Raw genomic sequence first — 18,145 nt, forward strand, 5'->3', positions numbered from 1 at the left:
GTCCTAACAGATGCGAAAAAGTCATATGACAAACCTCAACATCACCTCATGAATAAAAACACTCAAACTAGAAATACAAGAGAATATTCTATAAGATGACAAGAGATGCACTAAGAACAAAGCAAACCCGACCATAAGACAGGTATGAAAATGCAAAACTACTCTCATTCTTCTTAGTAAAAAACTAACTGTGTCCCTGCCCACTTCGATCTGGGGGCGTTTGGGGCCACCACCTCCCACCTTAGGTTCCCGAGGTCCACAAAATACAAACAGAAAAACAAAACTAACTGCTTGTTCCCAATTCCCACAAGACAAAGAGGTGTACTCTCATCCCTTCTGTTCACCTTGGAAGAGAGGTGCTACTAGTCCCACCAGGCCAGAAAATGCAAGCCTTCCAGATTCATAGGACATGTACATTCAGCACCCTGACAGACACACAGACTTTTGTCACTGCACATACAGTTGTATAAACCAAGGCAGAAACACAGAAAGGCAAAAGGGCTGTGTTAGTTGGTTTTACAATTCTATAAAATACCTGAGGCAGGATAAATCATACAGAAAAGAGGTTTAAGTGGCTCATGGTTCTACAGGCTGTACAAGCAGCATGGCACTGGAATCGTCTTTCCGGTGTGGGCCTCAGGAAGTTCCTTCTTATGGTGGAAGGCAAGAGGAGCCAGGGTCACATATGCAAAAGAGGGAGCAAGGAGCAGAGGAGGTGTCATGCTCTTTTTTTTTTTTTTTCCCTCACTCTGCTGCCTAGGCTGGAGTGCAGTAGCGCAATCTCGGCTCACTGCAAGCTCCGCCTCCTGGGTTCACGCCATTCTCCTGCCTCTGCCACCCGAATAGCTGAGACTACAGGCGCCCGCCACCACACCCGGCTAATTTTTTGTATTTTTAGTAGAGACAGGGTTTCACTGTGTTAGCCAGGACGGTCTCGATCTCCTGACCTTGTGATCCACCTGTCTCTGCCTCCCAAAGTGCTGGGATTACAGGCATGAGCCACCGCACCCGGCCATGTCATGCTCTTTTAAACAATTAGCTCTCCGGCTGCTCTGCCTATGGAGTAGCCATTATTTATTCCTTTACTTTCATAACAAACTTGCTTTCACTTTATGGACTGGCCCTGAATTATTTCTGAAAAAAACAAAAGAGGGCCGGGCGCGGTGGCTCACGCCTGCAATCTCAGCACTTTGGGAGGCTGAGGCGGGCGGATCACAAGGTCAGGAGATCAAGACCATCCTGGCTAACTGGCCTAAAATACAAATTATTAACAAATGAAATTGTATCATGACCTCCCACTCGCACCTTCTTCCTAACCTTGTTTTTGCCTCTCTGCAAAAAAAATTCATTTTGGGCTAACTTTGAGATGCTTACAGATCTTATACTTTGGGCGGTATGGCTCAAGCCTGTAATCCAGCACTTTGGGGAGGCCGAGGCAGGCCGGTGAGGAATCAGGAGATGAGACCATCCTGGCTAACTGCAGTGTCCCGTCTCTACTAAAAATACAAGAAAATTAGCGAGGCAGTGGTGAGAGCCTGTAGTCCCAACTACCCAGGAGGGCTGAGGCAGAGGCAGCCTGAACCAGGAGGCGGGCTTACCAGTGAGCGAGATCGCCACTGCACTCCAGCCTGGGGCACAAACAAGACTTAGTCTCAAAAAAAAAAAAAAAAAAGATCTTATACTTTGTCCACTTCCTTATTTCCAATTCTCCTTTGGAATAAGTCACATTCCTGGCTGGAAGCGGTGGCTCACCCTGTAATCCCAACTTTGGGAGGCCAAAGTGGGTAGATCACCTGAGATCAGGAGTTGAGACCAGCCTGACCAACATGGTGAAACCTTGTCTCTACTAAAAATATAGAAATTGCCAGGCATGGTGGTGTGCGCCTATAATCCCAGCACTTTGGGAGGCCGGCGGGCAGATCGAGGTCAGGAGTCGAGACCCCTCCTAGCTAGCTTTCACAGTTGAAACCCGTCTCTATAAAAATACAAACAATAGCGGACGTGGTGGTGAGAGCCTGTAGTCCCAGCTACCGGGAGGCTGAGGCAGGAGAATGTGGCATGAACCCGGGTGAGGCTTGCAGTGGTGAGATCATGCCACTGCACTCCAGCCTGGTGACAGAGCCATCTTTGTCTCAAAAAAAAAATATATATATATATATGTGTGTGTGTGTGTGTGTGTGTGTGTATATATATATAAATTAGCCGAGGCACAGGCCGGGCAGTGGCTCGCGCCCTATAATCCCACCACTTTGGGAGGCTGAGGTAGGCGGATCACTTGAGGAGTCAGGAGAATTGAGACCATCCTGGCTAACATCATAAAACCATCTCCACTAAAAAATACAAAGTAGCGGGTGCAGTGGCTCCATGTAATCCCAGCACTTTGGGAGGCAGTAGTGGATCGCGAGGTCAGGAGATCGAGACCATCCTGGCTAACACGGTGAAACCCGTCTCTACTAAAAAGCCAAAAAATTAGCGAGGCGTGTGGTGGTGCGTGCCTGTAGTCCCAGCTACTTTCGGAGGCTGAGGCAGGAATAGCTTGAACCCGGGGAGGCGGAGCTTACAGTGAGCCAAGATGCGCACCACTGCACTCCAGCCTGAAGCGACAGAGCAAGACTCCGTCTCAAAAAAAAAACAAAAAAAACACAAAAGTTAGCCAGGTGTGGTGGCAGGTGCCTGTAGTCCCAGATATTCAGGAGGCTGACACAGGAGAATGGCGTGAACCCAGGAGGCAGAGGTTGCAGTGAGCCGAGATCACACCACTACACTCCAGCCTGGGTGACAGAGCAAGACTTGGTCTAAAAAAAAAAGAAAAAGGAAAAAAGAACAAAAAGGAAAGTCATTCTTTACCTAAATCCACATCTGTTTCATTAAAAATATTTAGAAACAATCTTAGGACAACTAGCCTCAGAAGGGCATCGCTGACCCGCTGCATCTGCCTGTGGATCCCCAGTTTTCCAGTACTCTCAGATTCTCTCAACATAAAGGGTTTGTCCCATGGTCAGTGTGAGCAGCTGGGACACTGCAGGGGAGGCTCCCCAGCAAGAAACAAGTGAGCCTTCAATGACCTTTCTTTGCAGGCTTCTGATTGACCTTAGCTTGCAGTCACTGGGCTCAGGCCTGATTCAATGAGAAAACACCCAGTGTTTGAAGAATCTAGCAAAATCCTTCAAACTCAAGTTCAGGTTTACACATGGAAAGGAAATTATAAGGCATTTGCATTTCATACCACAAAATGGAAAGCAAAAATATCTAATCCTTTCAGATAATACACACATTTGTGGAAGTCAATAATTCCAATTTGAAGCCATTAGAACTTTAAATTGTTTTATTTTTTATTTCATTCATTTATTTATTTATTATTATTTTTTTTTTTTTGGAGACAGAGTCTCACTCTGTTGCCAGGCTGGAGTGCAGTGGCACAATCCAGGCTCACTGCAACCTCCACCACCCGGGTTCAAGCGATTCTCCTGCCTCAGCCTCCTGAGTAGCTGAGATTACAGGCACGCGACACCACACTTGGCTAATTTTTGTATTTTTAGTAGAGACGGGGTTTCACCGTGTTGGCCAGGATGGTCTTGATCTCTTGACCTTGTGATCCACCCGCCTTGGCCTCACAAAGTGCTGGGATTACAGGTGTGAGCCACCACACCCGGCCTATTTTTTATTTTTTTGAGATGGAGTTTTGCTGTTATTGCCCAGGCTGGAGTGCAGTGGCGTGATCTTGGCTCACTGCAACCTCTGCCTTCTGGTTTCAAGCAATTCTCCCACCTCAGCCTCCTGAGTAGTTGGGATTACAGGCGCCCACCACCACGCCTGACTAATTTTTGCATTTTTTTTAGTAGAGATGGGGTTTCACCATGTTGGCCAGGCTGGTCTCGAACTCCTGACCTCATGATCCACCCACCTCAGCCTCCCAAAGTGCTGAGTTTACAGGCATGAGCCACCGCACCCAGCCTTTAACCATATTTTTTGAATCTCTATTTTTATTTTTTGAGACAGTTTCTTGCTCTGTCACCCAGGCATGATCATGTTTCACTGCAGCCTCCACCTCTCGCCTCAAGCAATCCTTCTACTTCAGCCTCCCAAGTGACTGGGGACTACAGACACATACCATCATGTCTGGCTATTTTTTAAGCAGTTTGTCAAGATGGGGTTCCACCGTTACCCAGACTGGTCTTAAACCTCTGAGCTCAAGGGATCCCCCAACCCCTTGCCCACCCACCTTGGCCTCCCAAAGTACTAGGATATAGGTGTGAAGCACCATGCCTATTTTTAAATTAATTTTTAATTTTCTTTTTTTTTTTTGAGATGGAGTTTCGCTCTTGTTGCCCAAGCTGGAGTGCAATGGCGCTATCTCAGCTCACTGTAACCTCTGCCTCCCAGGTGCAAGCAATTCCCCTGCCTCAGCCTCCTGAGTAGCTGGTATTACAGATGCACCACCACCACACTCGGCTAATTTTTGTATTTTTAGTAGAGACGGGGTTTTACCGTGTTAGCCAGGTTGGTCTCGAACTTCTGACCTCAGGTGATCGCCCGACCCGGCCTCCCAAAGTACTAGGATTACAGGCGTGAGCCACTGCGCCCGGCCTAATTTTCTTACTTTTGATACAGGGTCTTACTCTGTCACCCAGACTGGAGTGCAGTGGTGTGATCACGGTTCAGTGCAACCTTGACTGCCCGGCCTCCAGGGAAATAATAAAATATCATTATTAATATTTTACTTGAGAGAGAGTCTCACTCTGTCGCCCAGGCTGGAGTGCAGTGGCGTGATCTCAGCTCACTGCCACCTCCACCTCCTGGGTTCAAGCAATTCTCCTGCCTTAGCCTCCCAAGTAGCTGGGACTACAGGAGCACACCACCACATCTGGCTAATTTTTGTATAGAAATCTCATTATTTTTAAGTTGACAATATTATTTTATTACTATTTCCATGATAATGAAATCACCTTTGAAAAAATTATAACACTGAAAAAATTATGGCAGTGAAAGATATCTAGCCAACCGCTCCTCTTGCCTTTATCTTTCAAGCTGCCTTAATTATTCCTAGGCTTAGGCTGAGCTAACTTTGGAAGACATTTATGTTATAGTTTAAATAATAATAGCTCTTCCTTAAACACTGCCTTCCTGTCCGGAGCTGCACGCCCCGGCCATAGCGAATAATAATTGACGATTAAAAACGCCTGAGCTTTATTCATTTCCACCTTACACCTCCTCCCTATGTTTGCCTTTTCCCCTGTATTAATACCTCATAAAAGATGGCGCTCTTCCTGCTGCTTCTTCACCCATTTTTCCCGCGCCCCCGAAAATTGCTACCTGACAGCGCAGGCGCCACATGACCTTCAACCAGGCTACCAATACCTACCTGGCCACACCCTCCACGATGAGATCATTTTCGCCTTGGCCCAACCCCTTCCCCTCCAAGTGTATATAAGGCACTGCATTACCGCCATTAAAGGAGAGACTTGATCAGAGCACTGTCTTGTCTCCATTTCTCGTATCTCTTGTTCCCCAAATTCCCACCCCCTCTTCCAGGGCCTGCAGTGACGATCCCGCGGGCCGGGATACCTTCCTAAAGCTAATGAAAAACCATGAGTGAGGGTGGGGGGAATAGAGTGGGAAGCGATGAAGAACCTGAATTTTGCTATGGTATAGATTGGTCCCAAGATATTTCTGCAGATAAGTGTTTTCAGGTTTTTTGCTTGTCTGACACCCATGGTTCCACTCAGGCCCACCAACCCTGCTCCTCTAGAAGCAACTCAGCACTCAGGAGGACCATTTCCCACCACCTCTTCCCCCAATCTGCTTTTGAAAAACCCCTGGCCTGGCCGGGCGCGGTGGCTCAAGCCTGTAATCCCAGCACTTTGGGAGGCCCGGCCGAGTGGATCGAGGTCAGGAGGTCAGAGACTATCTGGCTAACATGGTGGAAACCCTGTCTCTACTAAAATAAAAAAACCCAGCCGAGGCGTGGTGGCTGGCGCCCTCATAGTCACTTCACCCAGAGAGGCTGGGTGAGAATCGCGTGATGAACCGGAGGCAGAGCTTGCAGTGAGCGAGGATCCAGGCCACTGCACTTCCAGCCTGGGAGCACAGACTCCGTCTCAAAAAGAAACCCTGGCCGAGGAGTTAGGTGGCTCATGCCTATAATCCCAGCCCTTTGGGAGGCCGATGCAGGTCGATCACCTGAGGTCAGGAGTTCAAGACCACCTCGGCCAACACGGTGAAACCCCGAGTCTACTAAAAATATAAAAATCAGCAGGGTTTGGTGGTGTGCGCCTGTAATCCCAGCTTCCTTGGGAAGCTGAGGCAGGAGGCCAGCCCCGAGATCCGAGGGAGAGGCAGAGGTTGCAGTGAGCCCAGATTGTGCCATTGCACTCCCAGCCTGGGCAAAAAAGCAAGACTCCGTCCATTAGCCAGAAAAAATGATAAAGAAAAATCCCTAACTATAAGCCTCCGGGGAGACTGATTTGAGTGCTAACTCTGTCTCTGTCTTCCGCGTTGTGTGGTCCATCAAGTGTCAAACACTTTCTTTACTGCAATGCCCTGGTCATTTTGCAGCACAGGCAGGAATAACCCCTGAGGCGGTTACAACAAAGCATCTAGTACACGGCCGGGCTCAGTGACTCACGCCTGTAATCCCAGCACCTGGGGAAGCTGAAGCGGGCGGATCACCTGAGGTCAGGAGTTCAAGACCAGCCTGGCCAACATGGTGAAACCCTGTCTCTACTAAAAATACAAAAAAAATTAGCTGGGCATGGTGGCGGGCGCCTGTAATCCCAGCTACTCGGGAGGCTGAGGCAGGAGAATAGTTTGAACCTGGGAGGCAGAGGTTGTAGTGAGCCGAGATCGCGCCATTGCACTTCAGCCTGGGAGACAAGAGTGAAACTCCCTTTCAAAATAAATAAATAAATAAACAAATAAAGCATCTAGTACACATTGATCATGATGTGAACACAAACATGACAGCAGTTGCCAAGCTCTACGCCACAGATAACAGGGAAAACAGTTATCCACTGTCACAAGTTCTCCAAGCTAGGCCAGGCGCGGTGGCTCACGCCTTTATTCCCAGCACGGGGCCTCTTTTAGTTTTAACAGGAGAAAGGGGGCACTGGGGGCCTCACAGCGCAGCTCCTCCCGCACGAACCCCATGAAAGGACACAAAGATAGATGTGTACCCGCCCCCCCCGCTACACCCTATTGCTAAACCCTTTGTTCTGCTCTCTAATCTTTGCACATACCAGAGATTTCGTAAGTTCTGTGAGTACCTGTTTTTCTGCACGTACCAGAGATTTTGTAAGTTCTGAGGCAAGGTCACAAGACGTGTTTAAGTAAGATAAACTCTTGCTGCCATAAACCAGTTGGGCAACCTGACGCAGTATAATTAACTGCCTTTGTGTAAAACTGCTCTCCCGCCTCAAAGGTTGAACCCAAATATCAGAAATGGCAGGAACCAATCATAGTTAGCCAAATCGCCTTGTTCAAACACTAGCCAATCATATATCTGATTTGTATAATAATCCTATGCCCACTTTTCTTAGACTATATAACACTGCTCGGAGCTCAGTGGGGGAACTCTCCTGCCCCTCTCGCTGCGCGAGCGAGTGAGAGTTCCAGGTTCGAACCTGTAATAAAGATCCTTGCTGCTTAGCTTTGACTCTGGACTCTGGTGGTCTTCTTCCGGGAACAAACGGTCTGGGCATAACACCCACACCCCAGGCGGGATTGCCTCCCTGACCCTCCCGTGACCCCCACACAATATGGAGAGACTCGGGGCTGCCGGTGCGGAGCTGTCCAGAGAGGGCTCTGGGGCTTGGGCCGCGGTCGCCGCGCAGAGACTAGACAGGGCGCCCGGGGTTCCGGCTGTCGGCCTAGCCGCACCCGCGGCCGACCAGACCGAAGGCCAAGCCGCGCCAGGAGTGCTCGGGCCCCAGACCTGGAGTCGCCGCGGGGAGGTCCGGTCCCGGCACAGCCACTTCCATCTGGTTCCAACCAGCCCCTGCCAACCCGCCCCATATCTCGGAACTCCCAGCACTCTCACCATTTCCTCGCTTTCAGGTAACTCCCACGTCCAGAGCAGTCACAACGCAGACCACAGAGCTACAGAAGTATGGCGATGGCAACCGGTCCCTCTCAGAGGAGGAAAAACGGGGTGCCAACCTCCCCAGGCTGGGGGAGCCAAAGACTGAGGAGAGCGGGAATACCACCCAGTTCTTCCAGCGGATAAACAGTTGGCCGGGCCCCACCCCAGCGACTCTGATTGGGTAGGGCGCCAGGCCCCGCCCCCTGCGTCCTGAGTGACAGCAGAAGTCCTGGGTAACAGGGCCACGCCCAGCAGGACCCACCGCTTCTAGCCACAGTCCAAGGTCAAGTTCCTTCTCTGAGCCGGGCTTTTTGAAAATTTGCATTTCGGCCAAACTTGCTCGTCTTAATTACTAGAAGTGGCTCTGTCAATGGTCTGTTCCTGTTTCTTCGTCCTGCACAATGTCATAAATGTGTGCAGGGAGTTCCAGACTCCAGGTTTAATAGAGGTGAAAGCAATTAAAATATTTTATTCCAAAATGTATTTCTTCGTCAATTTCGAAAGGCTGCAGCTTTGCCCTTGCACAGCTGTCTTCTGGGGAGGAAATTTGCATCTGTGGAGTATCTCCATTAGTGAAGCCATGCCCCCTCTCCTCTTTTCTCTTTCCCTGATCCGGGAGAAATTGAGAGTCTGACACCTTTAAAAGTCTGGAAAGCCGGGCGGGGTGGCTCACGCCTGTAATCCCAGCACTTTGGGATACCGAGGCCGGTGGATCACCTGAGGTCAGGAGTTCGAAATCAGCCTGGCCAACATGGCGAAACCCCATCTCTACTAAAAATACAAAAATTAGCCGGGCGTGGTGGCAGCTGCCTGTTATCCCAGCTACCCAGGAGGCTGAGGGAGGAGAATCGCTGGAACCCGGGAGGCAAAGGCTGCAGTGAACCGAGATTGTGCCACTGCATTCCATCCCGGGCAACAGAGCAAAGACTCTAGTCTCAAAAAAAAAAAAAAGGGTTACCAAGACAGTTGTGGTAAAAAAGAAAAAGAAAAAGAAAAGAAAAAGGCAGATTTATTAAGGAAAGTATGAAATACCTTACAGAAAACAACAGAGCAGAACCAGAGAGAGGAGCTGTGCAAAGAACCTGAACTAGAGATTTTATAGAGTACAGCAGGAGCTGCATTGTTCTGTCAGCTGAAATATTTGATAAATGGGGTTTTTTGGTCAGAGTCTGCTCATGCAGCCCAGGCTGGAGTGCAGTGGCGATCTCGACTCACTGACTCGCTCACGGGTTCCGCCATTCTCCATGCCTCAGCCTCCCGAGTAGCTGGGACCACAGAGCCACGCCACTGCATGACTAGTTTTTGTATTTTAGTAGAGATGGGGTTTCACTGTGTTCAACCAGGATGATCCTGAATCTCCTGACACAGGGCATCATGCCTCACGACCTCCCAAAGATGCTGGATTACAGGCTTAAGCTTATGTATCGAGGAGTTTTTGATGGTAAACCAGAAATTTGTGAGTTATCTACATTATTTGTTTAGGAGGCTATTTGTCCGGGCCATAAAGAAAGTGAGACCTGGCAGGCCTTGGTGGCTCAAGCCTGTAATCCCAGCACTTTGGGAGGCGAGAGGCGGGCAGATCCGCGAGTCAGGAGGTCGAGACCATCTGGCTAACATGGTGAAACCCCGTCTACTAAAAATACAAAACTAGCCCGGGCGAGGTGAGCCTGTAGTCCCAGCTACTCGGGAGGCTGAGCCTTGCAGAGAATGGTAAGCCGGGAGGTGGAGCTTGCAGTGAGCGAGATCCGACCCACCTGCACTCCAGCCGGGCTACAGAGCAAGACTCCGTCTCAAAAAAAAAAAAAAGAAAAGAAATTGAGACCCATGGCCAGGCAGCACAGTGGCTCATGCCTGTAATCAACACTTTGGAACCAAGGCAGGCAGATCACCCGAGGTCAGGAGTTCAAGACCAGCTGGCCAACATGGCAAAACAGTCTCCACAAAAATACAAGTGCTTGGGGCCTGGTGGCAGGTGCCTGTAATCCAGCTACTCTCTGGAGGCTGAGGCAGGAGAATTCCTTGAACCCGGGAGGAGGGTTGCAGTGAGATGCTGAGTTGAGTCATTGCACTCCAGCCTGAAGCTGACAAAGTGATTCCATCTCAAAAACAAAATAAATGTTTTTCTGGACTTTTGAAAAACAAAAGAATTATGTCAGAAGGCTTTAGAAACAAAATATAAAAGATTATTTCAGTCTTCCTTAGTTCAGTCTATGTAATAAACTTCTGCTCAACATTATGAACATTAGTACTTGACAGGGGTCTTTTTTTTTTTTTTTTGAGGCAAGGGTCTCATCTGTCACACCCAGGCTGGGTGCAGTGGCAGGATCTCAGCTCACCTGCTCCGCGCAGTTCCGCGTCTCTCAGCCAGGACCCGCCCGGCTAGATTTATATTTTTAAGTAGGGTTTCCTACATCAGGATGAATAGATCTCCTGACCTCATTGATCACCATCTCGGCCTCCCAAAGTGCTGGGATGACTCCCAGCGCTCCGGCCGACAGTCTTATAGTTTCCGATATTTTATTTTTTGTTTCTAAAAATCCCACCCTCCGGGTTTTTAATTATTATTTTAATGCTACAATTTTTTTTTTTTTTTTTTTTTTTTTTTTGAGCAGGTCTTGCTCATCACCGTTTTGAGTGCAGTGGCGGATCTCAGCTCACTGCAAGCTCCATACTCCGGGTTCCGCCATTCTCCTGCCTCAGCCTCGAGGTAGCTGGGACTACAGGCATCGCCACCGCCCGGCTAGTTTTTGTATTTTTAGTAGAGGCGGGGTTTTCACCGTGTTAGCCAGGATGGTCTCGATCTCCTGACATAAGTGATCCGCCGTCACCGGCCTCCCAAAGTGCTGGGATTACAGGCTTGAGCCACCGCGCCCGGCCTTAATGCTACAATTTCTAAAGTTATCAGAAACTTGCCTACAATTTCTAAAGTTAACAGAAATAGCACCTGTTAAAGTCCTATAGCTGATTATAAAACTAACTTAAAAATAATCGAACTAGGCTGGGCGCAGTGGCTAATGCCTGTAATCCCAGTACTTTGGGAGGCTGAGGCTGGCACATCACCTGAGGTTGGGTGAGACCAGCCGACTTTCAACATGCGAAACCCTGTTTCCTGCTAAAAATACCATAACCAGGCGTGGTGGTGCATACCCTTCTGGGAGGCTGAGGCAGGAGAATCACTTGAACCTGGTAGGCAGAAGTTGCAGTGAGCCAAGATCGCGCCATTGCACTCCAGCCTGGGTGGTGGAGCAACTCTGTCTCAAAAAATAAATAAATAAATAAATAAATAAATAATAATTAAACCGAAACCAATTGTAGATGACAAATCTTAGAACATCTATTGTTTGTTTTGTTTTGTTTTGTTTGTTTTTGAGACAGAGTCTCACTCTGTTGCCAGTCTGGAGTGCAGTGGCACAATCTTGGCTCACTGCAACCTCAGCCTCCTGGGTTCAAGCAATTCTCCTGCCACAGCCTCCTGAGTAGTTGGGATTACGGGTATGTACCACCACACCCAGTTAATTTTTTGTATTTTTAGTAGAGACGGGGTTTCACCATTTTGGCCAGGCTGGTCTTGAACCCCTGACCTCATGATCCACCCACCTTGGCCTCCCAAAGTGCTGGGATTACAGCACTTTGAGCCACCGCACCCGGCCAAGAACATCCATTGTTAAGGTCTGGTCATTTATGTGACACACAATAATTTAACATAAAAGTTATAATTATTACTGATGTTAAACTCAATTCATTTTTTTTTTTCTTAAGGCGGAGTCTCGCTCTATTGCCCAGGCTGGAGTGTGGTGGCACAATCTCAGCTCACTGCAACCTCCACCTCCCGGGTTCATGCAAGTCTCCTGCTTCAACCTCCCAAGTTGCTGGACTACAGGCACATGCAGCCAAGCCTGGCTTATTTTTTTGTATCTTTAGTAGAGATGGGGTTTCACCGTGTTGCCCAGGCTGGTTTTGAACTCCTGACCTCAGGTGATCTGGCGGCCTCAGCCTCCCAAAGTGCTAGGATTACAGGCATGAGGCACCGCTCCTGGCCTGAGACTTTACTTCTCTAATAAACTTGCTTTCTCTTTACTCTAAGGACCCACCCTGAGTTCTTTCATGAGAACCAAGAACTCTCTGGAGGTCTGAATTAGAACCCCTTTCTGGTAACAGCCTCAAGATGGTATATAAGCTTTTCTGTCTTATTGTTGGGTGGGTCTTCTTACTAAAGGCAGCCCTGTATACATGTTAAATAAGTTCATATGCCTTTTCTCATATTAATCAGCTTTATGTCAATGATATTGAAAGGACACAAAGATAGATGTGTACCCGCCCCCCCCACCGCTACACCTCTGTTCTGCTCTCTAATCTTTGCACATACCAGAGATTTCGTAAGTTCTGTGAGCAAGGTCACAAGACGTGTTTAAGTAAGATAACTCTTGCTGCCATAAACCTGCTCTCCCACCTCAAGGTTGAACGGGGAAATATCCAGAAATGGGCAGACCAATCATAGTTAGCCAAATGCGCCTTGTTCAAACACTAGCCAATCATATCGATTTTGTATAATAATCCTATGCCCACTTTTCTTAGACTATATAACACTGCTTTCGGAGCTCAGTGGGGAACTCTCTCCCTGCCCGTCTGCGTTTCCAGCGGCAGTGAGGAAGTTCAGGTGAACCTGTAATAAGATCGCACTGCTTAGCTTTGACTCCTGGACTCTGGTGGTCTTCTTCGGGGAATAAACGGTCTGGGCATAACAATATTTTAGCAAATATTTTGGGGGTCAAGAGCCTATTGCCCCATCAAAGCCATCCCCTTGCCTCAGAGCAGGAGGGGAGCCCAGATGAGGCCAGGCAAGACTACATCAGGAGGGAGAGACAGATGTTCTGCAGGGCAAGATAATTTTGAATGAGGCAAGGCCAAGGCTTTCTCACACCCACATTCCTCGTCACAGTGTGGAAATGCTCCCTCCTTTCAGAACTTTATTTTCACCATCAGGAAACTCTCACCTGGGGTGAGTTTAAGTTTGTGACCTAAATAAACTGCTAACTTCATAAACTCTTTCTCAACATCCCAAACAATTCTGTCTCTGAGCCTGATTTACCACACATTTTTTTTTGGAGACAGAGTCTCACTGTCACCCAGGCTTAAGTGTGGTGGTGCGATCACAGCTCACTGCAGCCTCCAGGGCTCAATCGTTCCTCCCACCTCAGCCTCCTGAGTAGCTGGGGATACATACATGCATCACCACACCCAGCTAAATTTTGTATTTTTTGTAGTGATGGGGTCTCACCATGTTGCCCAGGCTGATCTTGAACTCCGGTGCTCAACCTAATCACCCACCTCGCCCTCCCAAAGTGTTGGGATTAGAGACAAGAGCCAGGGTGCCTGGACACATTTTCTTTATATATACAAATTACAATATGACCCTAGTGACCCTACACATATCAAAACCAAAGCACTGTCCAGAAAATGGCTCCAGGCTCCAGACATGCAAACCCAAAAAGGACAGAACCTGCCGGGGATCTGCACTAAGGTTTCCAGCCTTCCAGGCCTCTGCACCTTCTCAGAATCCACACCCATTCTGCAGCTGCTCTGCGCAGCTGGATATCACCTGCAGGGGAGAGAGGGCTGCCTGGGAAGCCCTCAGGGGAGCTCCATTTTCTTCCCTTTGCAGGTTCCAGGCTGGCCTCAGCGTGGAGTCACTGGCCTCAGGCTTTGCTGCCCCCCTGCAGGTTATTCACCTGCATTTCACCTCCATGATCAGACAAAAAGATCTTCAATCTCATCTTTTAAAAACAAGAAACCAACAGAGTCCCTGCTTTCCTCCTGTGTGTATATGTAAAGAAGGAAAATTCTAGGAAAATGTAAATGCATTAAAAGACTTCTAGGCTGGGCATGGTGGCTTGCGCCCATAATTCTATCGGTTTGGGAGGCTGAGGCCAGAGGATCACTTGAACTCAGGAGTTCAAGAAATGCCTGGGCAAAATAGTGAGCCCACATCTCTATTAATTAAAAAAAAAAATTCCAGATCATAGTGGTGGAGGCAATGGCCACTGAGGAACCCACGGTCTGGACACAATGGCACTGGCTGGACATAATGGGGGGCAGGAAGAAAGCAAAGACAGGGAGTAGGGTGTGCGAGAGGCCGAGGGGAGGGATAGCACACATTTTTCAGAGAAAACGAGGATGCCAGCACTGTTTTGCCTGACTCTTTGGGCAGTCTGTAATAAGTTGTGGGGGAAGCCGGGTGCAGTGGTTCACACCTGTAATCCCAGCACTTTGGGAGAGTAAGGCAGGCGGATCACCTGAGGTCGGGAGTTCAAGATCAGCATGACCAACATGGAGAAACTCCGTCTCTACTAAAAATACAAAAATTAGCCGGGCGTGGTGGTGCATGCCTGTAATCCCAGATACTTGGGAGGCTGAGGCAGGAGAATCGCTTGAACCCAGGAGGCGGAGGTTTTGGTGAGCCGAAATCATGCCATTGCACTCCAGCCTGGACAACAAAAGCAAAAACTCTGTCTCAAAAAAAAAAAGTGGAGGAATCCTGTCTGGGAAACTCACCCATGATGTTTGTGTCACATTAGGGAGAAGACTCCAAGGGGGAGTTTCTACTCTTACTTCAACCATTGTATTTAATTATTTTTCTAGAGAGGACACGCTCACGGCATGATTTGTGTTTATTTGGGAATACCATTAAAAACCTAGGCCCGGCGCGGTGGCTCACACCTGTAATCCCAGCACTTTGGGCTGCCCAGGCAGGCAGATCACTGAGGCCAGGAGTTGGAGGCCAGCATGGTGAAACCCCGTCTCTACTAAAAATACAAAAATTAGCCAGGCATGGGACGGGTGCGGTGGCTGACGCCTGTAATCCCAGCACTTTGGGAGGCTGAGGCGGGCAGATCACGAGGTCAAGAGATTGAGACCATCCTGGCTAACACGGTGAAACCCCTCGGCCCCTACTAAAAATACAAAAATTGGGCCGGTGTGGTGGCAGGCCCCTGTAGTCCCAGCTACCCAGCTGAGGCGGAGAATGCCGTGGTCCTGGAGTACGGGAGCTTTCAGAAGCGAAGCCGAGATCCCGCCCCACTGCATCTCCAAAGCCTATGACAGAGTTAAGACTCACTCAAAAAAAAAGAAAAAGAAAAAAGAACACTTTTGCCAGGCGTGGTGGTGCATGGCTGTAATGTCAGTTACCCAAGAGGCTGAGTGAGGCACAAGAATCACTTGAACCAGAGAGGTGGAGGTTGCAGTGAGCCAAGATCACGCCCACCACACCCAGCCTGGGGACAGAGCAAGCCCATCCTAGCAAGCAACTCTCTCTTTCTGGAAGTTCATCTGCATCTCGTTATTGAGCACAGAGAATAAGCAGCCCAATCCTCCGTTTGGTCTGGGAACAAGGGTGCAAGGAAAGCAGGTAGGGTTCAGGCCAAGACCAAAATGAGAGAAGGAAATGTGACCTGCAGAGGGTTTGGGGTTGTGAAAGTAAGTCTGAGCAAGGAAAAACTGAGCCCATTTCTTATGGCCATTTCCTGCTTTTCACTTTCATAAACTCACAACTGAATTCTGATCTTTTGCACAATGCGAGGCTGACAGGGCACACACCCATATACCCACCACCCACTGACTAAGCCTCCCTGGCCCCCTTTATTCTCCCTCCTGGCTTACACCCTCCTGATCCCCCTCTCCTCCCCCACTGTCCCTCCCTCTCCCCCGTCTCTCTCCTTCCCTTTCTTTCCCTTCCCCTTTCTCTCTTTTCTGATGGAGTCTCCTTCATCACCCAGGATGGAGGCAGTGGTGCCATCCTCTGCCCACTTCAACCTCCTCCTCACAGGTTCAAGCTATTCACCTGGCAAATTTTTTTTTTTTTTTGAGACAGAGTTTCACTCTTGTTGCCCAGGCTGAGGCAGTGGACGCTGATCCTCGGCTCCACACACCCGCCTCCGGGTTCAAGGATTCTCCCTTCCTCAGCTCCCTGCTAGCTGGGACTACAGGCGCTTGCCACCACGCCTAGCTAATTTTTGTATTTTTAGTAGAGACAAGGTTTCACTATGTTGGCCAGGTTGCTGGTCTCAACTCCTGACCTCGTGATCTGCCCACTTTGGCCTCCCAAAGTGCTGGGATTACAGGCGTCAGCCACTGCGCCCTCGCCTTTTTTTTTTTGTATTTTTAATACATGGTTTCACCATATTGCCCAGGCTCGTCTCCAGCTCTTGACCTCAAGTGATCTGCTTCGTTTGCCTTAAAGTGCTGGGATTACAAGATGGAGCCACCGCCTCAGCCTGTTTTTTCCTTATGTCATATACACAGGAGGCCGGGCGCGTGGCTAAAACCTGCACCTGTGCACTTTGGGGAGCTGAGGCTGGGCGGATCACGAGGTCAGGAGATCGAGACCATCCTGGCTAACACGGTGAAACCCTGAGTCTACTAAAATGTTGGGGGTTACTGGGAAGTAGGAGTGGGAAAGTCCCAGCTACTCCGAGGCGGTTGAGAATGAGTGTGAATCCTGAGGTGCAGAAGCTGCAGTGAGCCGAGATCGCGCCACCGCACTCCCGCCTGGGGGACTAAGCGAGACTCAGTCTCAAAGTCAAACAACAAACAAACAAAACACCACAAGAGGAAAGCAGAGACGCTGCTGGTGTCTTACCTACAAACTGGGATTGAGGGTGTTTGTCTCTAAATAACTGGAATAACGGGGTGAGAAGGGTTAACAACCTGTGGGGCAAGTAGAGCCTGAGGCTACCGACGCCCGGGCTGAGGCCAGTCTGGGATTTGGGTAAAAGGAGGGAAAGGAGGCCCCCCTGGGGGGCTTCCTGGTGGAAGCCGACCTCCTTGAAGGTGGGCCTCCAGCCCCAGAAGGAGTGTGGATTCTGGGAAGGCAGAGACCCAGCACCAACGCAAGCCCAGGATTCCCAGGTCCCCATCTGGCTGTACCCCTCCAGCCCGGAGCCATTTCTGGGCAGTGCCTTGGCTTCTTGCATGCACAGGTCGCTGGGGACAGACTGTGGCCTCTATATAAGGAAGAAATCTGGGAAGGCCAGGCCTAGAGAACACCCAAGTTGTAAGCAGGAACAAAGGGTTTCGTGTTGACTTTATATTTATTTGTCCTCCTCCTCTCCTCCCTCCTGATGTATTTTTTGAGACGGAGTCTCAGCTTCCCGGCCACCCAGGCTGGAGTGCAGTGGCCGATCTCAGCTCTCACTGCAAGCCCGGGCCTCCCCGGGTTCACTTCATTCTCCCTGCCTCAGCCTCCTCCCTAGCTGGGACTACAGGCCTCAGCCACCCTCCCAGTTTTTTTTTTTTTTGAGACTTGAGTCTCAGCCTGTCTCCCAGGCTGAGGCGGTGGCTGGGATCTCGCTCACCTGCAAGCCTCCCACCACTTTATCTCCACCTCAGCTTCCCAGAGTTGGGACTACAGGCGCTCACCACCACGCCTGCCACTTTTTGTATTTTTAGTAGAGATCGGGTTTCACTGTGTTAGCTGCAGGATGGTCTCGATCTCCTGACCTCGCGGATCCTCACTCGCCTCGCCTCCCAAAGTGCTGGGATTACAGGCTTGAGCCATCAGCTCGGCCTATAGTTTTTGTATTTTAGAGACAGGGTTTCACCCAGTGGTCAGCCAGGATGGTCTCATCTCCTGACTCCTGCGGATCCGCCTGCCTCGGGCCTCCCAAAGTGCTGGGATTACAGGCTTGAGCCACCGGCCAAGTTGTTGACTGCATGCCGAATGCTCGAGTGTTTGGAACCGGAGGAATTCATCTCAGTTAGTGAGCGGCCAGGTGAAGAGACCACCAAATAGGCTTTGTGTGAGCAATAAAGCTTTTAATCACCTACGAGGTGGGCTGAGTCCAAAAGAGAGTCAGGAAGGGAGATAAGGGTGTTCTCGCGATAGGATTTGGGTAGGTAAAGGAAAATCACAGTCAAAGGGGGTTGTTCCTCTGGCAGGCAGGAGGGGGGTCAGCAAGGTGCCCAGTGGGGAGCTTGAGCCAGGATGAGCCACGAAAGGGAATTCTGCCAAGGTAATGTCATTACTTGGGCAGCACCCACCATTTTCACTTCTTTTGTAGTGGAATGTCATCA

The sequence above is a fragment of the Papio anubis genome, chromosome 20 (genome assembly GCF_008728515.1).
Source record: "Papio anubis isolate 15944 chromosome 20, Panubis1.0, whole genome shotgun sequence".
Lineage (NCBI taxonomy): Eukaryota > Metazoa > Chordata > Mammalia > Primates > Cercopithecidae > Papio > Papio anubis.